The 21041-nt window shown below is 27.9% G+C and overlaps 3 long non-coding RNA genes across 3 annotated transcripts; all 3 read right to left on the bottom strand.

Moving 5' to 3' along the window:
* Positions 1–6534: 6534 nt before the first annotated feature.
* On the bottom strand, positions 6535–8001 carry LOC103574283 (uncharacterized). Its single transcript, XR_001345292.2, has 4 exons — positions 7965–8001; positions 7783–7879; positions 7192–7324; positions 6535–6908 (listed from the first exon to the last, which is right to left on the bottom strand). It is a non-coding gene; the product is annotated as an uncharacterized LOC103574283 (long non-coding RNA).
* Positions 8002–10716: 2715 nt separating this feature from the next.
* Positions 10717–12301, bottom strand: LOC128668795 (uncharacterized). The gene is made up of 4 exons (XR_008404423.1): positions 12215–12301; positions 12123–12146; positions 12017–12040; positions 10717–10740 (listed from the first exon to the last, which is right to left on the bottom strand). It is a non-coding gene; the product is annotated as an uncharacterized LOC128668795 (long non-coding RNA).
* A 2071-nt stretch (positions 12302–14372) lies between these two features.
* Positions 14373–16640, bottom strand: LOC128668767 (uncharacterized). The gene is made up of 3 exons (XR_008404415.1): positions 16586–16640; positions 16107–16217; positions 14373–14574 (listed from the first exon to the last, which is right to left on the bottom strand). It is a non-coding gene; the product is annotated as an uncharacterized LOC128668767 (long non-coding RNA).
* Between the last annotated feature and the right edge of the window lie 4401 nt (positions 16641–21041).

The following is a 21041-nucleotide window of genomic DNA, read 5'->3' on the forward strand; positions in this document are numbered from 1 at the left end:
AGACACGCATGATAATGCAAAGCCAGGCTTCATCATGCATGATCATGTATGACGAGGCAAGAATATTCATGCATGATTCATGTAATATCATGCATGGCCAAGCTTGATCATGAATAATCATCCATGACTGCACGATTCATACAAAGACACGCATGATAATGCAAAGCCAGGCTCAGTCATGCATGATCATGTATGACGAGGCAAGAATATTCATACATGATTCATGTAATATCATGCATGGCCAAGCTTGATCATGAATAATCATCCATGACTGCACGATTCATACAAAGACACGCATGATAATGCAAAGCCAGTCTTCATCATGCATGATCATGTATGACGAGGCAAGAATATTCATACATGATTCATGTAATATCATGCATGGCCAAGCTTGATCATGAATAATCATCCATGACTGCACGATTCATATAAAGACACGCATGATAATGCAAAGCCAGGCTCAGTCACGCATGATCATGTATGACGAGGCAAGAATACTCATGCATGATTCATGTAATATCATGCATGGCCAAGCTTGATCATGAATAATCATTCATGACTGCACGATTCATACAAAGACACGCATGATAATGCAAAGCCAGTCTTCATCATGCATGATCATGTATGACGAGGCAAGAATATTCATACATGATTCATGTAATATCATGCATGGCCAAGCTTGATCATGAATAATCATCCAGGACTTTGCACGATTCATATAAAGACACGCATGATAATGCAAAGCCAGGCTCAGTCACGCATGATCATGTATGACGAGGCAAGAATACTCATGCATGATTCATGTAATATCATGCATGGCCAAGCTTGATCATGAATAATCATCCATGACTGCACGATTCATACAAAGACACGCATGATAATGCAAAGCCAGTCTTCATCATGCATGATCATGTATGATGAGGCAAGAATATTCATACAATATCATGCAAGGCCAAGCTTGATCATGAATGATCATTCAGTCAGACATAACCATGGTCAGCCAAGCATGATTATACTTTCTCAGGCATGATCTTGCCTGAATATTTGCCAGCCATGATCATGATTGGTCAAGCATGATCATGCTTTTTCATGACTGGAAAATATTCAGGCATGATCAGGCCTGACAATTTTTTCCCGGGTCATCAAAAAGTATCATATAACTATCTTTTGTCACTCACCTAAGTTTATGCTTCCAACTGCTGAGAGTCTCGACTTATACATAACTATCAAAATTAATGATAATTTGGACATAAATAAAAAATATTTTTATCATATTTTTGGGCTCATATTATTGCAGAATATAGAATTTCCATTAGAACGAGGACCCATAACCTCTACTTATTAAAAAAAAAAAAAATATTTATTTCGCGCATTCTTCTAGTCCTGCTCTAACAGTCTGCAGCTTCTTAAATATTTGAGTTACGAATTCGTGGATAAGGACCATTTTTATAGGAAATCAAATTTTTTCGGAGGTAACACCTTTAAAAATAGTAAATAATATCTATTTTCGTAGATTTTATTGTTTTAATGTGACTATTAAGAATTCTTAAACAAGATATACGAATCGTTATTCTGACGAAACTTCATCTGAAGATACATTGGATAGTCATTCTGAAGATATTTTTCTCTCAATATGTGTAAGATTGTTTTATAGAAAACTTAATTGTCCATAAAATTTGAACTTTATAGATTTTCATAAAAATAATAAAACTTATAATTCTGATGATCATAACTTATACTTATTTATTTCTGCTGACTTAAAAGAACAATTAAATTTAATCAATTATTTTAAACTCAAAATTTGGTTTAAAAAATTGATTATGATTTCTTCGAGTCTTGGAAAGTAGTTGGATTATGACATATTTGCTAGTATCCTATCGCCGAAGCCTATATAATACAAATGAATGAAGATAAAGTTTTAATTTGTTATAAAAAAAATGTACATATATTATTTTTTACCTGCTATTTTTGTCTCTGTTGAATCTGTTTGTTTGTCTAACACCTGATAAAGAAAAAATAAAATTTAACATACAATAGTTGTTAGTGTAACTAGTAGAGTAAGTTATTCATTATGCATCAGCGTGATGTTAACATGAGCGAAGCACGCGCATGTACTGCACACCGGAGACGAGTACTAACACATCGTCGATGACGGATTATGACTTAACCTACAAGTGCTCAAAATTTTTTTCAACTCATGTGTGCTATTTACGTTTTATTAATTGTTCGAAATGCGAAGTCTAAATAGTTGTTTAGAGATATGGTTAAAAAAAATATATAATATTAAGAATATGACAAAATTATAGGTATGTTGATTTAATTTAACGGAAATTCAAATTAAATATCAAAGTTTTAACTCCATGTTAAAAACATTCGGCATCACGATCTTGGCTGCTCAATGGGTAAGAACAGAAAGTTGTAATTACCCATTATTCAGTTAGAGTACGAAATAGTGATGTGAGGCTGACCGTCAGGTCATTTTTTGACCGTCATGTCATGGTCACAAGAACGTCAGCGGACCGTTCATAAAATAATGGACCGTCACAATTGTGCCGACATCTTACAAACGCCTTTCTAACTTTTAGACAAATTCAAATTTTGAAACCGCCATTTTCTTAAAAATACCACGATATAAGAATACGAAGGGAAACTAAATTTCTCAATCATGTACAAAAAAGATTGCATCTAATCATCTAGCTGGTTGTGACTGACCAAATTCGTGACAAAAAAATTTTTGACGGTCCGAAATGACGGACTCTGACCAGAAAATTTGTGACGGTCATTCGCAATAGAACAGGCTCGTCATTTAGATCCGTCGGTCACAAGACCATCAGTGGACCATCTTGTGACCAAAACTCAAAATGACGGTCATTCTGCATCACTAGTCCTAAAGATAGTTACGTTTATTTTTATTACGTCACAACGACCGGAATAGTAAACATCTTTATTACGTTTTGACAAATAATTTTTCACCAGTCGGTAAACAGCCATTTAGGGTTCAAATTTTAGGCATGATAAAATGTGAATAGCGCGCATGAGTTGAATAGAAAAATGTGAATAATAAAAAACAAAAAACTTTTTAGGCTTACACTAAAACCATTAACTGCATAACCAGTGACACCATTGAAATCGCCCTGTCATAAAATAAAAATTAAATAAATAAATATTTTTTTTTTAATTTATTGCTTTAAAAATATCAAATAAAAATCGATGATAGAAAATATAAAGGAAAAAAATGTGAATGGAAGAATATAACAAAATTCAATTCGATTATATTTATTGTCTTTAACTTACAATACCCTGAATAGTATTATCAACAGGCTTATCCGTAGCCTGAAAAAGAAACATTATAGTTAATTAACAGTTACTGTCAAAAGTTATAAGTGAAAATAATTTAAGCTTACCTGAACCATTTCCACCGTAGATCCGAGTGGTCTATCCTGTAATAAAAATAAAATTAATAAACAGTTCGAGAGACATAGTAATGTTCCCCACAAGTGCGAGAATGCAATAATTTTGTACGGATATCTATATTCAGACCAACTATTAATTTGTTGACGTTTAAACTTGGAGATAAAATAATCATGAAAAATTTATTGAATTATAAGTCAAAATGACGTTGGACACGACATAGAGATAAATGACTCAGTTCCGAATGCGACTTTAGTCGGTCTTCGTCGGTTAGCCAGTCTTGGCCCAATCCTGGGTAATAATTGTAACGACCAGGACTGAGTACCCACTCTTGAGCCAAGCATGGGCCAATATAGGTGTGCCAAAACTAGGTTCCCCAGTACTGGGCCAAGTAGGGCCCCATCGTTCAACTCTCGCAGCTCCTGCATGGGTACAGATATTTACATACGCACACAAACATACACTCGGATATCATCTTGAAATTCGAATATCGGACCCAAACCAATAAGTTTCCGAATTTTTTAATATTTTAAGTTTTCTTAGCGGGAAGTTAATAAAATAAAAAAATAATTTTTGTTTATTTTACTTACGGTACTTTTATATGCGACAGTTGATAGTATTGCAACCAATATAATTAAGCATGACAATTTATAATTCATTTTTGAATAATAGATTTATATGAAATCAATGAGCTGAAACAAAAAATTATCGATAAATTAATTTCAGATTGTCCTTAAGAATTAATAACTATTGAAGAGCTCTGACAGATAGGTTTTAAAATAACGATCAATATAGATTTGTAGAGATAGGAATAGATTTTTGGGAAATGTTAATTTTTAAATTGAGAAGAAGAAATGTTAGAAATTGATAACTTTTAGGAAAATTGAAATTAAGGCTTGTGATTAAGCTAAAATTAAAGGTAAAATATATTAAATATCTTGTCACGGACCTGGGGATATATTTTACGTAAGACGAGCCTTGTCTTGTGTGTAACTGACAACAATCACGTGATTCTTCGTTTTTAAATCCTGTTCCGTGAAAAAATCAAATATTTAACCAGACGACCAAAAAACATCATAATATTTATAATCAACCTCATGTGGTTTGTTTTTTTAAGCTCAGATATTTCACTTGAATAAATATTTTTTACTTTTTCCCCACCTGTACTCAGATTTTGATCTTTCCAAAAGTAACAGAATATATATCGTCAGCATTTTTTCATAGATAAAAAGTATTTTTGTCATATATTTGATCTCATAATATTGTACAACATTGAATTTCCTTTTCAACAAGTACCCACAACCTCTATTTATTTTTATTAAAGAAGAAAAAATACTAATTTCGCGCATTTTGCCAGATCTGCCTTAGCAGGCTGTAACTTTTAAAATATTTGAGTTGTAGGAAATTAAATTTCCTATGAAACAGCCCCGTCCGGCAGAAAGATGACATACAGAGCTCTTAAAGATAATATTTTCTTGATCTGACATCCGAAAAAGTTATCCCGAAGATAACAGAAAGATATCAGAAAAGTCTCTTACGCGCCATCTGAGAATATCTTCAAAAGCTCATCGGTAAGACGTCAGAAAGATAACATTTTTTAGAGATCTTAAAGAAATCAGTTTACGAGATCATAATGTCAACACTTTTGGGTTTTTCATATCCATGATTTATCCCAATTACAAATGGCTGAGAAACTTTGGGATGAATTTGCGCAAGAATGGGATAAAGTTGACTCGTCGAACTTTTAGCAATCGGCATCCCATCGATATTAATATTAATGACAATCAAGTCCGGTAGAGTATAATAATCAATAATTCTCGATTGATCAGTCAAGGCATTTTTAACCCGTAATGAAAATATTGACCAGGAGGAACTTCACGAGTTACTATCGGTGTTTCCGGTGTACCAAATAAGGTCCGAGAATCAAAAAGTGAGTTACTGATTTTTTCTTGATTTGATGATTTTAATATTTTTAGGAGTTTAATCGCTGCTTCACGTGATATATTGAAATCAATCATCCACTGAGCTAGTTTTGATGATAAACTTGTTTCATTGATAGCTACCAAAGCATTCTTTTTTAATTGATTACAGATCGATAATATACGTGAGTCAGAATTGCCACTAGTTTCACTGTCAGAACTGTAATTACTTATTTCATTTTCATTAAGTTTTTCGCCATCAATATTATTGTCTATTAATATTTCTTTCATTATCAACATCATCCGATTAATCACAAAATATATTATTACTCACAAAGCATGAATTATTTTCTACTGTTTCACTTTTATCACTAGATGAATTTTCAAAATTATGTAATTTATTTAAAAAACAACGTATTCGTTTATTTTTTTGACCTTTACATAAATTTTTAAATTTTTTTCTTTTCGACATTTTGCTATTGTATTTATAATAACTAATTATATGTAATTACTTTACAGCAGAATCAATAAATAATGTTTATAATCATTGGTACTTATATACAATGACATTAGCTGACGAAAGTTGAGGTTATAATAGTCTCATAAAAAAGTTATTTTTGATGTTCTAGAGACATCCATAAATAGTTATCATTTTGCTAACTTTCAGATTTCTTTTAAATGACCTCAACATAAAGTTATTAAAAAAGAAACATTTTTTTGAGCTCTTAAAGGTAAAATTTTTTGGATAACATCATGTCATCTTTTTGACATTGATGCCGGACGGGAACCCACATGTGTTCTATTTTGTTAAGCTCAGGTGTTTAACTTCAATAAATATTGTTTTTGTTTCATCACCAGTATTTTTATTTTTATAATTATTTAAAAATCACAGAATATCATCATAATATTATTATATAAATAAAAAATATTTTTATGATATTTTTGGGCTCATGTTATTACACATGGAGAAAAAAATATTGTAAATTTTACTAAAAAATGTGAGAATAATTAATAAATTTTGATAGTAATCTTGAAACGCTTTAAGTCCTTTAGTAATTTCTCATATATTGGCTATGGAAAATCTCCTATATTGCATAATCATTTTTAGTTATATTTAATAAATTTCACTATCCCATTTAGTAAATTTTACTGTATTAGAATGGAAAAAAATAAAATTAAATTTTTATTAGCTTTTAACTTTTTATTATTATTAACAGATCGAAGTTTAATCTCTCTATAATTTCTAAAATTTTATTGTAACATAAGCTAATAACAATAATATTAATGATATAAACAAATGTTGATGCAAAAGTTAATAATTATGATATAGATTATTTTTATTATAAGCCGAAAGTTTCCGCTGTGTTACAGGATAAGGAGTAGAAGTAAACGTGAGTGACACCAAATTTAGTTGTTTCCAGAAGAATTTTTTTTTTTCAAAACATCTTATGATACAATGGTAAGTATATCTGATGATATATCTAAAAGTAAAACGGATATTATGGTCATCTTTATTTAGTTATTTTTTGAATTAATTTTTTTTTATTGCTGCAGCTGTTGATACGGTCCAGAGTCGCACTGAAATAATAATTTTATATAAATATTTGAGAATTCATAAAACGTAAAGTAAAAAAACAAAAAAAAGTATCATTTCAAATTTCGAGGTTTTCATTTTTTTTACTATGTCTTTTTAAATATTAGACTATTAGATTTTTTTGTGGGAAATTTAATTTCCTTCAAAAAAAGTTGTCTGCAAAATCGTAAATTTGAACTTGAAAAGTCTGGTACTTGAAATGATAAAAATTTATAAAAACTTTGTCTGCGGTTTTTGACAGTTTTCTAATAAAAAGTAGGAACTCACTCAATCAACAGCGTTAAGTGGCTGATTAACCGGATACTGTGAAGGCTAATGATCCTGTAGTAGGTAAGCAAACATATGGGAGCTTAAATTTAACACACACGTGATGTGGACAGCAATCACTACCATGTTCGCACTGAAAGGAGAATTTTACTTTTTTTTTATTTTCAGTTTCAACCGACTTTTTGTTTCGATTCTGAGTTTTGGGCTGTAACTTCCGTTATATCAAAGTTACAGTCTCGCGTTATGAGACTTTTTTGTAGTAAATTTATTTTCCTACATAAAAGGTCCTTATCCTCGAGTTCATAAAGTCGAAATTTTAAAAGTTATGGAAATTTAAAGAAAAGTATTCAAGAAAAATAATATTTTAAATTTTAAATTTCTGGTTTTTGTACCGCAATTTCTTAAATTTAAGAGTTACGAACTCGCGCCATAACACTTTTTTGTAGGAAAATCAATTTACAATAAAAAAGGTCCTTATCCGCGAGCTCGTAAAATGGAAATTAAGACAGGCATGAAGCTCTAAAAAAAAAAAAAAAAAAAAAAAAAAAAAAAAAAAAAAAAAGTTATTTTTATATTATGATTATAACTTACCGGATTGCCTCTACATCCTTCAACTGCATTGGCATAAAGGCAAACAAATACAAAAATTGATAATAATAAAATTATTTTCGACATTTTGACTTTTAGTCTGAAAAAATACAAAAAATATATATTAAAATGAAATATTGAAAAATTTTTTTTTTTTATTAGAAGTACACATAATCTTTACTTACATGTTAAAGAAATTATTAGAGTGATAAGAAGATGCTGCGAAACTCGGTAATAAATAACTTATGATAATTCGCGACTTTTATCATAGAAATTTTTTTTTCTCAAGTTGATAATTTTTAATAGGATATCGAGGTCAATAATTACGATAATAGATAATCACATACTGACACAAACATGACCTTAAAGAATATATAAATAAATCGTGAATTGAACAATCAATAATAGTTAAATCAATTTTTTTTTTTGAATTCGCGGTTTTTTTACTGACCGATATCTCAATATCTATTGGACTTTGATAAAGCAAAAAAAATAAATTATACGATAAAAGAATTTTTTCAAAAATTTATTTATAAATTTCTTGAAAACTGTCGCAATCACTATATTTTTTGAGGTCATCAGATAAATATTAATCGGAGGTTTTCTAGTAAAACAATATGTTCTGATTATTGGGCTGAGCCCTCGCGGTTTTGAATCAGCCTAGTAAATAAATTTTAATTGAAACTTTTATACTTTTTTTTTTCAGAAACAAAAAAATCATGATACCGAGAATAATTTTGCTGATATGAATTCTTGTATCTATCAACGTACAGTTGAATGATGGGCCGGTAATTGGGTAAGTAATTATTTAGGCAATTGGCAATTATTCCATTTGAAACCCGCGAAATATCAATTTTTTTGCTTTAAAGTTTCATAACTTTTTTAATTTAAATTTTATCAATTCGCAGATAAGGTCCTTTTTTCTAGGAAATTTAATTTATTGTAAAAATGATCCTGTGTATTTTAATGAAAAGTTCTCCCCCACTAGAGAAAAGCGAGATGTTCATAAAAAAATGTGGGTTTCTATAAGCATATGAATAATAAAACAGATTAATAAGGTAAATGTCCCTATACCGGAACAAGACCCAATACCGGAACGATTTGATAATCATTATATTATATTTCAACTCGTACGCGATGAAACTAAATAAAACTTTCTTTATTTGAAACCTTAATCTTTCAGTTAAAAAATAAGATATAAAATAGATTTTAGAAAATATTTAAAATATGAAAAAAAAAATGTTAATTAGAGCAATAGTCTCGGATTCATGACTTTTTCATGTCTCTTAATGATTTTGCTAAGAAATCAGTCAATGGTCTTAAGCTTATAGAAAATGCATAGAATTACTTTTCAATAATTTTTTTTTTGTATATGCATCTTGAATAACATAAAATTCAAGAAAACATATTGAAAATATGAAAAAAATAGTATTATTACATTAATTTTACTGTTCGTCTATTGGTACACCAAAATGAACCCGTGCCCAGTACCGGAACAGCCAATCATATTAATGTTATCGATAGACATTAACGGTGAGTTTTATTGGCTGGCTAAATCAAGTACAATATTAATTATTACTGGAGCCCTAATATTTAATGCAATATGTATAATTGTTATAAAAAATAGATTAAGTATAGATAAACTCTAATTTAAATCATAAAAAATAAATTTTTGTTTTCAGTTTTTTTTTTTAATTATTTTTCTAGTATAACCTCAAATGATTTATTTTGTTTCTATTCTTTAGTTCAAAATATTTACTTTCATTGAATATTCAATCATTTTTAAATTTTAAATACATTTTACATTATGGGTGTGATATAGCAGGCATCAGACAAATTTTAAATTATTAATAAATCGAGTAAATAATTAATAATATAAAATTTTAAAAAATGCAAATTCAAAAAATTTTGAAATTAATAGTGCTTTTTTTGTAAATATTATTTTTTTAATTATTTATCTTATTTATTTATAATTTTAAAGTTCTCTGATGTCTGCTACATTCATACTCGTTTTACATTAATATTATTTAATAATTATTAATATTTTCACCATGAATAAATGCAAAAAATAACTTATTTTATTTACTGTTCCGGTATTAGGACAACCGAATTCCCGTATTGGGACAAGGCTATTTCAGCGTTCCGGTATTGGGTCTTTTGGGTGTCATAGAAAAAAAATTTTTTTTTTATATTAAATTTAAGAAAAATGAACTCATTTGATTATTTTTGAATTGGTAAATGTCTATTCTATGAAGTAATAAATTATTTTGGTTTATAATTTATTTGAATATTTTTAAAACGATAAAAATCAGTCATATACCCTTTGTCGTTCTGGTATTGGGACATTTACCTTATTCTATTGGCAGAATACTTTTCAATAAAAAATTCATCAATCGAAGTTTTTTGTATCAGTATTCGTAATAAGTTATTAATTAGTTGACAAACTCAAGAAGTATTACATTTTTATATAAATTACATATAATTTATTAAAGGATTTCACTCTAGTCAAAGGAGTTTAAATTATTTAATTTTTGTAATTGAATCGATTTTAAAAATAAATGAAGAAAAGAAAAAAAGTTTTATGCACATATAATATATATTTAGTATTTATTTTGAGATACATAGAATATAATCATGAATTCATTTCCAATTTTTATATTTAAATCATGTCTGTAACCAATTAAAGATTCCGATTTTGGTCTCCGTCTGTGGTTGGTCGATGATTCGACTCGTCTTCGCAACCACCGACGCAGCCCTTGAATAAAAATAAATTTAACTAAAGTTTCAAGGTTTGAAAATAAAAAATTTTATTTTATTTAACATACAAAGTTGGGAATCCCAGCATCGCCAACTTACTAAAAACAAAAATAAATAAATAAAATGATTAAAAATTTCGTTTAGGAGAAAATGGGCTTTTAAATATTTTTTAATGCTTACTTAAGGAGTATCCTAATCTTCATGCTGCAATAAAAAAAATTAATGATTAATTTATAATTTATCAGAGAAAAAAATAAATTTTTAGTCGTAGTTTATAAATCGTGCGATTGTGTATAAGGCGCGAATCGTGAGGATTGAATACCGAGCCGCATTTTTTAGGTATCAAATATATGAAATATTTTTTTTTCATACTTACATCAGGAGAACCGTCAGCATGCCCGAGAAAAAATGTTTATATATAATCATACATAATTATGTATAACTATATATGATCATATATAATTATACATAATCTTGTATATATATCCATATAGAATTATATATAATTATATATGATCATATATAATACAATATTCAAACGGAGAAAGTCATATGTAGCGCCATCTATAATTATATATGATTATATATAATACTATTCCGAGAAATTTTTTTCACATAGAATCATATATAATTATATATAATCTTATACATATACCCATATATAATTGTACACAATCATTAGGGTGTTTCAAAAAAAAAAAAGAATTTTTTTTTCATGGTATTCAAAAATTGAAAGTACCCAGATTGTCAATTGGTTGAATTTCATATAATTTTGTGAAATTATTTAATGTTTCCCAAAATTTCATATAAGTTTTTTTAAATTTCACATCACAACAGAAAATTAAAAAATTTGAAGAAACTTAATAAAATTTTATACAATTATCATCGAAGCCGACAAATATTGTTTTCATTAAATTTCATATAAGTTCATGGAGTTTTTGTAAAAATCCATAACGAAAACTTATGAACTCTGTCTTTATCGGCATTTCACTCTAAATACATCAATTAAGCAAATGACTGGAACTCTCGTGATGTGGACCAGTGATCAACGTTTAGGGCTATCAGCCAAAAGGAGCCGTGTTCGAATCCAGCAGACGTCCAGGATTTTTTCATCATTTACTGCTATCAACTCTTGTTTCTGAATTTGTAATGCGTTCGCGCGGTAATAACCAAATCAAAAATTCGGTATTTAATTTTTTTTTTTTTTTTTTTTTTTTTTTTTTTTTTTCAAGAATATTTTTTAATTATATATAACTCGATTATATATAATCATATATGAAAAATGGCCAAATATAATCATGTATAGTTATATATAATTATATATGATTATATTTGGCCATTTTTCATATATAATTATATATAATTTTATATGATTATATATAAAAATTTTTTCTCGGGTGTAATTAAAATAAAACAAGTAAATAATTAAAAATTTATTAAAATAAAAAATAATATATTTAAAAAAACTTTTTGTACTTACTAATAATGCGGAACATTCATCCGGCTGTAATAAAATAAAACAAGTAAATAATTAAAAATTTATTAAAATGAAAAATAATATATTTAAAAAAACTTTTTGTACTTACTAATAATGTGGAACATGCGGCCGACTGTAATAAAAAATAAAATAAATAAATAATTTTAAGTTTATGACAAGAGAATTAACTTTTTAGCTTACAAGGTAATTTGCATTGACATTTGCGATGACTGCCAACAATGTGAGTAATAAAATAAGTGATGAAAATTTAAAATTCATTTTGAAAGATATTATTTGGAATTGTCTGAAATTTAAAATTATTAAAATTTATTACTTTCATTGAAAATTTTTACGAAACGGTATTGGGCTAAAACTTAAGATTATTATTAAAGTTCTTTCTATCGATGCAGCGAAAAAAAACTTATTTTATTGCGCAGCAAATTTTTTGTGCTTACGAATCATTACTTTCTGTATAAATTCATGTCAATGGAATCGAATCCAATAACATGAATTATGTTTAATTTTTCCAATAATTAGTTAATTGTAAATTTATTTTTAGATCGATTTTGGACTAGTAATACACTATTTTCAACGATAAATTATCGTGATGATCGTAAAAAATAAATAAATAATTACTTAGGTGAGAGTAAAGTCAAAATGCTAAGAATCTCAACTCGGTACTGTGTCATCAACATAAAAATTTCGGGTTTATATATCCAGTGTTATCAGTGAATTTGTCACGGAAATAACATGTTTAGTCAGGGAGTCATCAAACTCAAATGATTTATTTAAAAAAATCAATTTAATCAAGATGACATATTGAGTTCATCTTTATTTGAGATCCTACAGATATTACACTCCAGTAATCATTGTTCAATCATTCACTTGCGTTAATGATATTGCTACATATTAATTACCTAAAATAACAATTTCTTCAAAACAAGTGATCACATTTTCTCATTAATGCGTTTTCAAATTTTATGATTCATTTTAATGAGTGTACTCTCAGTAAATAAGATTAAGAAATACACACATGTTTGAATCAGAGATAAGACTTTTTTTGATTTCGAAACTACCCATCAAATCAATTATTAATCAGTAGAAATCGATGTAAATTTTGATCTATATAGGTTAGGGTATATTTCAAGAGGTTATGCTTTATAACGGACTTGTCATGGTCACGCGATTTTTTTCCATTATACTGTATATATTATTTTCATATCACATTTACACGTTATAAAAAGCACATCAATTTAAAGAGGAAGCACTAATTAATAAGACTGATACTATCATTAAGTTGCCCGGTACGGTTTATAATAAAAAAAATCGGTCTGTCGGTTGACCCTGCGGGCCAGCCCCAAAACTTTCCGCTGTTTTCGACCTCAAAGAGCTCGAAAACATTAGTGTAGATATATTTTCGAGCTCTTCGAGCTCTATCACATGCAATTGTTTTTTTATGATCGTTTCAAGCTCTAACAAGTTACCTGTTATGCTGAAGTTTGAAAATTTAAGAATTGAAAATCATCAATGAAGCGGTTTTTAAAATTTAGTTCCTGATTATGTTCAGTAAAATAAGTGTATTGAGGCAGAAATCAATGTCAGGGATCAAAATCAAGATTTAAATAAGTTTTGACTCATGTAAGAAACAACAAAATATGGAATATCCGATAAAAATATTAAAAACTACGTTTTATCGACTTTATTGTTGATAATATAATTTAAACTAAAAACCAAATTCGATGACATTATATGATCAAAAGAAACCATAAAAAAGATGAGTTGGTATAATATCAGGCACATTTTAGTACGTTATATTATGATTTATCCGGAAAAAATAACATAAAATGTTATTTTTTGATCTTTAAATTAATCTTTAACGTTTGAGGTGGCAATCGGCGCGTTTTATCAAATTCTAGAGCTGATTAGATTTTAAGTCGATCGTCCAAGTCACTTCTGAGATATCACTAAAAAACTAAAAAAAAAAAAATTTATTTTTTTCGTAATTCGCATATATTTTCGAATCTACTGAATCAAATGATCTAAACTTTTCAGGGAAGTTGATGGCCAACAAGCTCTTTCAATCGTCGCCTCAACCATCCAAATCGATTCATTAGTTAAAAAGTTACAAAACACACACACACACACAAAATTTTTATTTCGTGACTTCATCATAAAGAAAGCTACTCTTGTTTCCTAGGAGAATTAACAGACTTTTAGTACAGGATTTTTTTCGTAAAAAGTTCAATTCCCTATTAAACTTATGAAAAAATTTTTCCACGTAGGCTGGATTCCCATATGGATGCTTTTGATAGGATAGTAATGAAGAAATTTATTAAGAAAATCATAATCATGATTTCGATTGATTGCACAATAATATATTTATTTATTTTTGCGTCTTACATAATTTTACCTCGAGAAAAAATTCAATAGATAGATAAAATAAAGTTTTGAATCCTCGAGTCTTTAGATTTTATGGTTGATCATTCAGGGACACAATATTGATCATAAAAGTCACTCATATAGCAAATGTATCCTTTACAACAAGGCTGTTTAGGGCCACACTGTAATTAAAATTTTTTAATTAAATTATAGAAATATCATATTATATTTTTTTATTTGCGTTATTGAAATAAAAATTTTTTTATTATTATTTTCAATTGAATTCTCTTGTAGGAGTTTGAATTCTTTACAAGGAAAAAAAAGAACTGTTGTTGCAATAGGACATAGTCCTGTAGCAGCGACAGGACAGTTCTTTGGCTGCAACAAGAATGGACCTACGGCTGGAACTGATCTTGTAAATAGGTGAGAGGTGCTGCAGTTGTAACAAAAAATTTTATTTATTCGATTCCATTTGTTTTTTTTTTTTTTTTTTCAATAGTAAACTTAAAAACTGTCAGAAAGTTAGCTGATAGTATCTTTTATGTGACTGACTTGGTTAATTAGTAAAAAGTCAATGTTAACTTATTAAAAAATCAATTTACAGTAGAATTTCTTTAATGTGACTCTCCGTAGTGTTACACTCTCTAGATTTAACAAAATTCTCTCCCTAATGTTAACAATCCTGTCTCCTACAACGTTTTTTCGCGCGACCAATCAAAAAAAAAGCTTAGTGGCGGGAAATTCGAATCCTCCCACCTAAACCAATACAATTCAATCCTAACCTAAAAATGTATTTTTTTCCGTACATTACGCATTTTTATGGCGCAGCCCTGCGCACATAAGACACGAGTATTGGTATGGTGGGGACGACAGGATTTGTTAACATTACGGAATGGTCCTGGACAGGAGTGTTAACATTACGGAGATTTTACTGTATTTAACTAAAGTCAAGGGTCAAGATGGCGGCGTGCGTGGGCCGCAGTTGTAACACGGAACGAAATAGATATTTCTCACCAAATTGCTTCTATTATTCAGTCTTAATACATACTATTATACCTAGTTAACTCTTAAAGTCAAATATTTAAACTTAAAGTAGCACATATATTTGTATCTTTAATATAAATTATTAAACATTTATAAATATTAGAACTAAACTATCCCAGAGTAGATTTGTGGCGCATCCAATTTGCGCAGGTCCCATACATGACTCCGTGTGTTACACTCGACCCTCACGCATAATTGTTAATAAAAATCGAATTACAATAACAAGAATCAGTAAATTGATATCAAATTCGATTACACAATAGTCTTGATACGTTCCATAAAGCATGAATACAAGTCTTACATTATAAAACTAGAAAACAAATTTGTTATTTAAAAAATTGTGAGGCGTACAAAAAAAAGTTTGCACGCATATTTTCAATAATTCTCAATATTTTAATATCGGAACACGATTAATAACTGAAACTTTGATCTATTCAATAGTTTACTATTTTGAATAAATAAAAAAAGGATAATAATAATTTTTAGTTTTTTTAGAAAATTTTCATTGAGCGTTACAACTGCCCCTTGTTACAACTGTAGCACCTCCCCCCTAGTAGAGGACTTTTTTGCAGCAACTACAGAGCCAATCCTGTTGCAATCATGGGCATAGTCTTGGAATCGTGATAAATATAATTAAATTAATAAGTAGAATTTTAATTTAAAAACTTACTTCTTCACTATCGCATGCTTGAGCATTTTGCATGAGCCCAAACAATAACGTAAACACCGCTAACACCATAATAAATTTTAACATTTTGATTTGTATTGTCGATTCCTCGAACTAGAATATTTATTTGAGTTCAATTGATAATTCCTCCAAAAGTATCGAACTTACATAAAATATCATAGAAACCTTTTTTATTGAAAATTTAATTCTCAACGACCTTGATTCGTGTCATTTTTGTCATATCTATACTAGTTTGTCCGTAAATTCAAATTGAAAATTAATAAAGTCAGCTCGAAGTCACGTTCTCGGTTATAAAAATTATAAATTACAGGCAAACGATCAAATATGCATTAAAAAAGTACTGAAATTAATTTGTAGAGGATAAAATTTTCTAGGAAAAAGTTTCTAAGTTTTTTTTTTTTTGTACGGTCAATAGTTTTAAAGTTATAATTAAAAATATAAAAGTTAAAATAATTTCTTACCGATCGTTGATGTCAAGAGTTTGGTAGCTTCTGTCTTCTGTGTGATCGATCGGCAGCAAGCGGACTTTATATTTACCTATAGCAATTACACTTAATTTAAAATTTAACATTTTAATTATTAACTGGTCTCTAATTGTTGCAAAACTTGCGTCATAGACGGTAAATGATAATGATTAATTTCATAATTGCGGGTAGAATTTTATTAGGCAAGTTATTTACCTGAGCTTATTAGCCGCTTGTCGATATCGGTATCACGTGTTTTCAAGTACAAAGTAATTATAAACGATAACAATTAACCTACAAATTAATTTTTTCTATAATATTGCTTGAAATTTTAATGTCGATCTATAAAGCTCGATAATTCGATTTCTACTACCCAAAAATTAAAACGATGAGAAGTTAAGAAATTGCTCAAAATTTGGGCATTAATTTGAAACTAATGATGAGTCGTAATCTTTATAAGTTTCTGAGAAATTAATTTTTATAATTGAAGAAATCGAATATTTAATCGTAGTAGTTTAAGACACGAGGTGTGAAGATTGGCGCCCGAGCCGAAAGTTAGGGTACCAACACACGACCCGAATCAAAATTAAAAAGGTGATTTCAGCCTAAACCTGGTATATATTTATATACTAAAGCTATATATTGTTAAAATTATATAAAAAAATATATGGTGAATATGTGAAATATATAGCGGCAAAAAAATCTATATTGAAAAATATATGTTTTTTACATATATTGGATTATATATTTATAATAATATATTTACCCATATATATTATCTCATATAATGCTCAATATATTCTTGCCATATATGAATAGTATATATATAATTTATAAGTATAATATAATAAACTTGATATATACTTCCATATATTTTGACCCATATAATTAGTGGTATATGGTCTCTATATAATTGATTATATATGAAAGAATTTATATGTTTAAATATGTAGTTCGCAGTATATTGGAATTATATTTTTCCAATATATTAAAACTTATATTTTTCGTAATATATTGAAAATTTTATTTTTTCAATATACTTTTTCAATTTCTAGACAATTCTACAAAAAAAAAGTCAAGTTTATTATTTTTTTTTCTTTTCATTGATCTTGCATTTACTGAATAACTAACGCAATAACTTAAGAATATTAAAAAAAGTGCCATATATTTTACAATATACCTGAGACCATATATTTCGCAATATACTGGGAAACATATATAAAACTTACTATATATTAATATACTACTTTCAATATAATATATCAATATAAAAAAAGATGTATCAAAATATATATATGTAAAACATACATGAAAAGTCATATATTGATAAATGTATTGGTAATATATTCAAGCAATATATTTTTATTCAATATATTATCATATATTAATACAGCAAATATATCAATATTATTTTATATATTGTACAATGTATCACATTATAATATTTATATATTTTATCATATATGTTTTCACATCTAAAGCTTTTTCATGCGGGTCGGTTAAAATTATCTTTTTAAAAAGGTATCGATCGTTGACGTTTGTCAAGAGTTTGGAAGCTTCTCTGTTTTTTGTAATGGATCGGCGGCAAGCGGCCTTTTGTTACTTTATAACTAATACGTACTTTGAAAGTCAATTAACGGGTTATCTGTAAACCGGACTCTAATTGTCACAAAATTAGCGTCATTAACGGAAAATAAAAATGGTTAATTTCAAAACGATAACTTTGCGGGCAGAATTTTATCTGACAATAATTTTTAATTGCCTGACCTTATTAGCCGCTAGAAATATGTATCAAGAGTTTTTTTTTTTTTTTTTAATTTTTTTCCTTAACGCTAACTAAAAATTTTTTTTATTTACTTTAAATATTATTAAAAATTAAATTTTCATCCAACTCATGCGCGCTATTCACGTTTTATCATTCCGCTAGCGAATTCGATCATTCCAAAATTTTGGATATATTTTGAGTGTGTTTTGGACATGCTATACATTTGATATCATTTGGTTACGTTTTATAAATAATGCCCTAATAATACCGAAATTAACGTAAATGTTGGGTATGTTTATGAACTTTTCATAACCAAACTATACTGAAAAAAATGATTATTTGTGAATCATCATTTTACTGTTCAGCTTGAATACTGTTGTACCAACTATACATATACAATATTATATATTTCTCTAAAGACAGCTCATACACTCACATCTTTGAGAGTAGAAAGATTTAATTACATTCAATAAAAACTTTTTATTCTAAATTGTTTTACTGGCGCTGTTAGTGTAAGTTATAAATAATTGTGTCAACTAATAAAAAATAATGGAAGTAAATCGGCTCTACAAAGAACAAGATTTTTGAAGCATACGAAGAAACATAACTTTAAACATAATGTCTATCAATGGGTCACAGATTTTATTAAAAACGATCGATTTGTTCGAAAAAAACTGAACGAGAAGTCTGTAATATTTCCCAACAGGCAGCGAAGAGCGAAATTTATTTAAAAATAATTGCAAGTTATTTTTATGTTTTTTAATAAAATCAAAAACCTTTTCATTTTTATTTTTCTAAAAAAAATTTAATAAAATAACGAATTTATAATTTAATAAAAATTTCAAAATTTGAATAAACATATATTTTTCTTCTCTCCTATTAATTTCTTATTTTTATTAATAAATTGATTTTATTGGTTAATAGATTAAAATTTAACAATTAACAAACATACCCAAAATAGAGGCATTATTTAGGTATAATTTGGGTTGTTGTTTGGTATATTACCGAAAAATGACCGAAACTGGGCTAAAATTCAGTAGATATTTTCAGTATTTTTTAAGTATGACCGAATTCGATAGGGTTATAATTAGATGTGGAAAGTTAAAGAGACTCTACTGTGAATAAATTAATTAAGTCATTTAAATATTTGATCAGTCTGTCAATAAAACTCTTATTATTATTATTATTATTATTATTATTATTATTATTATTATTATTATTATTATTATTATTATTATTATTATTATTATTATTATTATTATAAATAAATTACCACTTCATTATCTGTTAAATACAATAAATCAAAGTCACTTTTATTTGTCGAAATTACACATTCTGCTATTATTGGAGTTCATTATTTATTCACATGTGTTAAGTGTTAATACAAATATTTAATAAAACTTCATACTATTAAGAGAGTTTATGTTACCAATAAACACAAGTGCGCTTAAATTATCGATAAGACTTTTTTCGATTCCGAGACCACTCATCAAATCTATCTAGAATGAATTTCCATGTAGATTTTTACCTCGATTTCCTATGGGAATCTGCACCATGTCAAAGTAGGGATCTAAGTACCCATAGTTTTCTATATGGATTCCTATGGGTTCCCATTCAATTCCACATGGATTTTTTTGATAAGGTAGATTATTAAGTGATTATTCCAATACGCATTACAGATAAGAATTGATATTTCGTCATCCAGTAGTCATTTTTTTTCTGATTCCATTCGGGGGTCGGTTTATTGAAACAGCGGCCAATTCCTTTAATGGAAAAAAATTGAAGTAAAAGAAGAAGAGACCAAGTTCTCCCACTGCTTGCCTGATTCTTGGGTTGAAAAATAATAGAGCGATAACTGCAAAATTTATTTGAGGGGAATATCAATAGTGAGAGCAACAGCCACCCTGTTGTAAAAACAAAATAGATAAATAATTTTGAATTTATTGGCAATGATTAAAAAAATTTTCATTATTTTTTGACTTTTTGAAAAAGATTTTAAAGAATAACTTTTATTTATGTTTGATGGAGTTTTGATCAATAAATTCCAAGATATCGATTCATATATAGAAGAGTACGTTTTCGGAAAATTCAAATTTTGAATCATTAACTGGAACTTTCCCAATTAATAATTAAAAAAAAACTAATGATTATTATGATTCGGGATTGGACTTAAATGGAAAAGAAAATAAGTTTTCGAATAATTAGTAAATAATAATTAAAAAATTCTTATAATAACTCAAAAGTTAAATAAAAATTTTCTCAAAATTCGAACCTATGATTCGAATTATTTCAAAACTGACAATTATAGAATTTACAAATACTTGGAAAACCTTCAGAGTAAAAATTATATGAGAATTCATCCATAGAAATCTATGCTGGATTTTCATATGAATTTTTAAAATATTCAACAATTAAAAATTTAATGAGAAAAGTAATTACTTACGTGATTACGTGAGGTTATAATCAAATTGCTGAAGATCGTTTCAGAAATTTGGTAATAAGTGTCAAGGGGATAGAAATACCCGGTATGTAAATTGTTTTATCAGTGAATGTATGACGAAAAAACTGTTTGATTAGGTGGTCGATAAACTAAAATGCAAAATTTTTTACTTTACAGTAGAAATTGAATCATCTGAAAAAATAAAAAATTCACAAGCGCGGAATTTGTCAGCTGGACTGTTATCTTCA

Source organism: Microplitis demolitor, chromosome 10, assembly GCF_026212275.2.
Source record: "Microplitis demolitor isolate Queensland-Clemson2020A chromosome 10, iyMicDemo2.1a, whole genome shotgun sequence".
Lineage (NCBI taxonomy): Eukaryota > Metazoa > Arthropoda > Insecta > Hymenoptera > Braconidae > Microplitis > Microplitis demolitor.